At 33.7% G+C, this 6400-nt stretch overlaps 1 long non-coding RNA gene across 1 annotated transcript; it reads right to left on the minus strand.

Annotated features, from left to right (window-relative positions):
- Positions 1 to 1792: 1792 nt before the first annotated feature.
- Positions 1793 to 3961, minus strand: LOC144572665 (uncharacterized). The gene is made up of 3 exons (XR_013517852.1): positions 3758 to 3961; positions 3489 to 3551; positions 1793 to 2028 (listed from the first exon to the last, which is right to left on the minus strand). It is a non-coding gene; the product is annotated as an uncharacterized LOC144572665 (long non-coding RNA).
- Positions 3962 to 6400: the final 2439 nt, after the last annotated feature.

Genomic DNA, 6400 nt, shown 5'->3' on the forward strand with positions numbered 1-6400 from the left:
TCAAGTATATAGGAAGAATAACATGATAAAGAAGTATATAGAGAAAATGTAGAACAAAAATGTACATGGAATTATACAGAAGTTATAGTTTAGTTATATTAGAATCTTGTATTACATCATTGTTATATTCTCTTGTTATTGCTTGAGGTGATTCATATTACTCACAGAGGACTGAAACTCTGTCAAATTGAAAAATTGCTATAGCATGCCATTAATGATAAGAGAACTGTCACCTATAGGATTTTTATTGTTGGGATGTGTATCCAACGTGAAGCTAAAAAGAGAAATAAGTCAAGATACTAAAAAGAGGATTGAAGATACTGACAAAGACTGCACTCAAATGTATAACCTAATTGTAATCTGAGACTCAATGTGCATACTGAGTCAGACAAGCACTTTGTCTCACTGATAGCAACATTGTTATTGATACAATAATAGAACCAGCGAGCTACTAAGTCACTTCAGAAAAAAAAAAAAAAAAAAACTGAAGAAGAAAGAAAGATAGTATCTATCTCTGTACATGTAGACAGAGGCAAGAAGACTTGATAGCTTAGCTGGCTACGACTGCTGTGCTAAACAAATAAAAGAGCAGAAATATTTTTAAATTGCAATTCAACGAAGAAGTAATTGGTTTAACAAAAGAAAAAAGAAGAAGCAAAAGACGATGCTTGTACCAACATTTACCATGTCTTTTTCAGGTCCGTTGTCAGGTCTTTGGAATGCACAAAGTACATATTGAGCAGAGCAAGAACAATTCAAGCCTGCACAACACAGAATTGGTTGATCATCTAACAACACTGGTTTGGTTTGGTTATGGTAAACTATCATTCTAGTATATTAAAATGGGTTTCTTCGCAAAACGTTGACAACATAATTTCAAATATAACAAATTACAATGCAACAACTAAGTGTAGTCAACTGGGTGTCAATCAAATATGTACAATTCTGCCCCTAACTCCAGTAAGCCTCTAACCACTACACCAAATTCAAACTAAAATCAAGTATGCGGATGCAACCAGTAAAGCCATTCTACAGCAAAGGTTTTTTTATAAAAAAATAAAAAAATAAAAAAATAAAAAACAGCAAAATGGTCCGTGCTGATTGCAAATAACATTATCCCTCAAACCCTGAAAATAATTAATAGAGAAAATTCAACAAACATTATATCACTAAACTTCAGTGGCAACACAGTGAATTTTTCGGAGAAAAGGGAAATAAGAAAGCAAACCTCCAAATTTGTTTTTTGCCATGCAAATATCTTTGGGCCTTCTTGTCCAGTTTGTCTAATAATTCCTCCTTTTTAACAAAAGTAACAGCAAATTACAATTAGATTCTTTAAATTCAAGAAAAGATGCACTTATGTTCAGCACATATATGTATCATAGTTCACACGAACAATACCTACCAATCCAGGAAACGACTTAAGGAATTCTTTGACCAGAAATTTACATAAAGGAAAATAGCTCAAGCTAGCACACAACTGGTGCTTTTCCTGTTTTATTAGACTGTATATAAGAACATTAACATTTTTAGAAAAAACATGCAAAACTGAAGGTACCCCAAAGAATCGGAGAGAGAGATACCTAGAAGCTTGAGCAGCGGAGACAAAGAGGAGCAGGAGGGCAAGCACAACTACATTATCAGAGACAACTTGCAAAAATCCTGAAATTGATTACTAAAACTTTCTAATTCCATCACTTCAAAAGAAAACCACTTTGTTCAATTAAAGTAAGGTAGGAACGAACTAAAAGAAAAAATAAACAATACTCACCTCAATAGAAGAATGATTGGTCGGCTGCTGCATGCGCATGCCAGTATTCTGGTCTCTGACATAGTCTCGCATGTCCTTGCATACCTTACCATCCCTCAAGCACGCGCTGATATTGGTCCAGTATCAATGGTCAGAGATGTGGTCCTTGAGCAAGCCGTAGTAGTCCTGAAGCTGGTACTCAAGGAAGGCAACAGATTTTCACGTTTTCTAAAGGATGTGAGATTAATGTCGTGATCTATAACACTCTTATAGATGGGCTGTGAAGCAAAGGTAAAACTGAGAAGGCGGCAGATTTTCTAAATGTCATAATTTATGAACAATGTAAGGTTAATGTCATCACCTATGGCAGGCTGTGCAAGAAAGTTGAAATAAAAAACCATTGGATTTTGTACTTTATATGATTTGTAAAGAACATGCATGAGTTGTGAAATAAAGGTGAAACTGACAAGGCATTAGATTTCCTAAATGTCATGATTTGCAAAGGACATGATCCTAATGCCGTGGCCTATACAAGTTGTGAAACTAAGGTGAAAGTGAGAAGGCATCAAATTTTCTCAATGTGATGATTTCCAAAAGGCAAGACCTGTGCCACGTTCAACACTCTTTTAGAAGAGCTACGCAAGAAAGGAGGGAACGACAAAGTATCACATTTGCTGAATGCAATGATTTCCAAACTGAAAATGAAATTGACAACGCTCATGAGTCTAATGTCATGACCTATAGCACTCTTTTTAGTGGGCTATAAAAAAAAATGAAATTGACAAGACATTTTTTTTTTTTTTTTTGTAAACAGATCAAACTAAAAATTTAAACAATTAAATGTCAAACTGAGGAGAGACCTGATTTTCCAAATGTCATGATTTTCAAAGGGCATGAGCCTAACACCAGGACGTACAACACTCCTTCAAGAAAGGTGAAATTGAGAAGGCAGCGGATACTAAAAAAAATTTGAACTGAAGATTCGAAATTGAGCAAGTAGCTAACTACGTACCTTTGATGGCTCTGGGAACCTCTCTTTCCTTGTTTAATCGCTAACCTTATTTTCTTTCTGTTTCATTGGGGATGCTGCTGAAACAAAATGCAGATTTGTATATGGATGTGTGTGATGAATAACTCAAATATAATATATATAACTTAATTAAGCTGGAAATGTTACTGTTAAAATACTAATTCATGAGTACTTTGGAATATTAAATTGATATATATTGCTTATTGGCACAAAATAAATACAAAAATAAAATAAGTACTTCTCCTAAAGATGCAAGATTACTCCTTATATAATATTGGAAGATACGTTTTATATTACTTAATCAATGAAGAATTCTTACAATTTCTAGACCAAAATACAAATATTAATTATCATATCAATTCTTTCGATTCCATTCTAGAAATCTACTTATAACTATCATGAGCTGATTTTAAAAGGAAAAAAAAAATGCAATAATAGGTTAATACACTACAAAAAACTCTATGAATTACAATATCTAAACCAAAACAACAATATTTACTCGTGCTGTTTTGTTGTAATAATGCATGCATGTCACGATACACAACAAAGAATAGAACAAATCAACATAAAACTCTAAAAATTGCAATTTCTAAGAAATATTACTACCTGTATCAATTCTTTTGATTCCATTCTATAACAATACAGTCCTTGTGTCTCTCATCAGCTGATTTAAAAAAAATATACAATAATAGGTTTTAGAAATCGTACCAAGAGAGGAGAAGCGAGTAGAGACCATCTAGAACTTCAATTTCAGCTGAAAACATTGTTTCTCTGCAAAAAAAAAAAAAAAAAATTGATAGGAATGCATGTGTATCACAATACTATACAAAACAGAAAACAATGCAAATCAAAAGAACTCTAAGAATTGCAATTTGTAAACCAAAATACAAATTATTGTGAAACCTACAGCTCTTATTACTCTCATAAGCTGATTTTTACAAAAAAAAAACTACAATAATAGGTATTAAAAATCATACCAAGAGAGGAGAGGCGAGTAAAAACCAGCAAGAACATCCATTGCTAAGCTGAGGAAGAAGACGCTAAATCTATCAATTTTGTAAAATATGGTGAAAATATATAGCTTAATTAAGCTGGAAATGTTACTCGTAAGATACTAATTCATAAAAATTTGGAATATTGAATTGATATATATTGCTTACTGGCAAAAAATAAATATAAAAAATAAAATAAGTACATCTGAAAATGCAAGACTACTCCTATATAATACTGGAAGATACGTTTTATTTTAATCAATCAACGAAGAACTCTGAAAATGCAAGACTACTCCTATATAATATTGTATAGGAGTAGATATGCGCAAACTACAAATTGCATACTAATGCAAATCAAATCGAAGAAGAGGATGGCAAGAGTAGGATACCCAAGGTGAAAACAGATACAAATTGGATTAGTAGCATGATGGCCTTTGCAAGACGGCGGTGTTGGCCCGGGTTATTCATGACAAACAAGAGCCAGCCGATCGCCATTGCAGCGATCCCCGAGATGAACATAAAACCTTGAATTGAAATTGGATTGTTGGATGCTTGATATGCGACTGCAGCATTTATTGTCCCCATTACTGCCAAGTTACTACCCAAGTATCGAAGCTGCATGTTCTCCTGATTTGGTGTTGTGGCACGATCCGCACGGATTATGGCAAGGTGTGCGTTGTATTGGGTGCGCATAAGGCCAACCATCAAATAATGTGCTTCGGTTTCCTCCATTGCGGTTGTTTATTCTAATTTGGCAACCGATAGAATTAAAAATAAACAAATAAGAAAGGGAGAAACAGAGGAGGAAGGGGGGTAAACAGAGCAGGTTTTCTGAGTTTTTATAGAGAAGATGGCTAGTGCGGTAACGCAGGCCCACACAGATAAAAACAAAACTATTTCTCTGAGATTTTAGAGAGAAATTCCCCATGGCGGAATGAAATCTGCTTTTCCAAGTACAAAGCTGTTTTTTCTTCATCTAACTGTTAATATTTGTGCACGTACAAAAGAAAAGCAGATTCACTTATATATCCCCCGCAGACAAGAGACATGGTTTGGAAACTCGGCCGAGTACGAGTTCACTCGGTCAGGAGTTGAGTCAGAAATTCATAAAATGTGTGCTAAAAATAATTCTTTTAATAATAATGATGAGAAAGAGATAATATAAAATAAGAAATGTCACACATGAATTATTGATTTTTATTATTAAAAAAAAGTTCTAAAATACTAAAATTTCTCAAATTATGCACAATTATTCAAACAAGAGACATGTATAATGGTTTGGAAACTCAGCTGAGTCCGAGTTGACTCAGCCAGGAGCTGAATCAGGAATTCATAAAATGTGCGCCAAAAATAATTATTTTAATAATAATGATGAGAAAGAGATAGGGGTGAAAACGGAGCGGATAATGCTGATATCATATCCACATTCGTCGGATAATGAGCGGATACGAATACGGATACGGATAGTAAACGGATATCAAAATTCAAAACCATATCCGCCTTAAACGGATACGAATACGGAGTGGATAATCTATGGATACGGATTCAAATACAAATACGAAACGGATAATTATCGGATATTGAGTTATATAAACTTTAAAATACATATATTAATTAACAAAATTTAAATATTAAAACAAATGAATAATTAATCCACAAAATTATTTGATCTATTTATTTGAATTCAGTTCAGAAAATTCGAAGCAGTTGATTTATTTGATAGATACGTATGAATCACTTTCTATTAATTTCTTTGTATGATGTAATAGAACTTGTAATCTTGACTGCTCCACAGCGGCCCAGTGTTATGTATGAATCAAGAGACAATTCGAAGCAATCTATATACCAAAAAGTGGGTTTAAAGTGCATCTCAATACATTAGCTCAAATACCCAGCCCATTAAGAGGTTATGCCGGTTTTGTACATTTTCATTTAGTCCCATCTCATTTAATAACAAAAGAGGGGAGCTATTGAGAGGTTATATAAGACCTACTAACCCTGGCGGTAGAGATCAAATTTCTGGACGGGTCCGGAGCCCAAATATTGGGATCCGATTGGGGTCCAGATTGTTGCGGATATCCGTTCCGTTTACGGATCTTGAAAGATATCCGTATTCGGGTAAATTTTCTATTTTGATAAATTATCCGTATTCGGATCCGGATATTATCCGTTCCGTTTTATTCGAATAAGGATATTAGGCGGATTCGAAGTGGATAATCCGGCTCCGTTTTCACCCTAGAAAGTGTCACATATGAGTTATTAATTTGTTTTATTAAAAAAAGTTCCAAATACTAAAATTCCTCAAATTATGCACAATTTTTTTTTAAATAATGGAAATTATGCACAATTTTTTTTTACAAAAAATATGTGGATCAATTTCTTGTTTCTCTAATATTTTACTATAATTTATATAAGTATATTTTTAGTACTAGTTTTTGAAAAAAAAAATAGGAGTTAATTGACCTTCATTCTTGTATAGTAGGTCCGTCATTGGACTCGACTGCGGTATTAGTCGGGTTCGATCTGAGTTTCACCTGAGTCTCGCGTCCATGCAATTTTTTCATCAAAACTCGATTAAACAGTGTTTAACTCAGCTGAGTTATCTCATTTTCAGGCTGAGTCAAACCA

This window comes from Carex rostrata, chromosome 1 (genome assembly GCF_964058835.1).
Source record: "Carex rostrata chromosome 1, lpCarRost1.2, whole genome shotgun sequence".
NCBI classification, from domain to species: Eukaryota; Viridiplantae; Streptophyta; class Magnoliopsida; order Poales; family Cyperaceae; genus Carex; species Carex rostrata.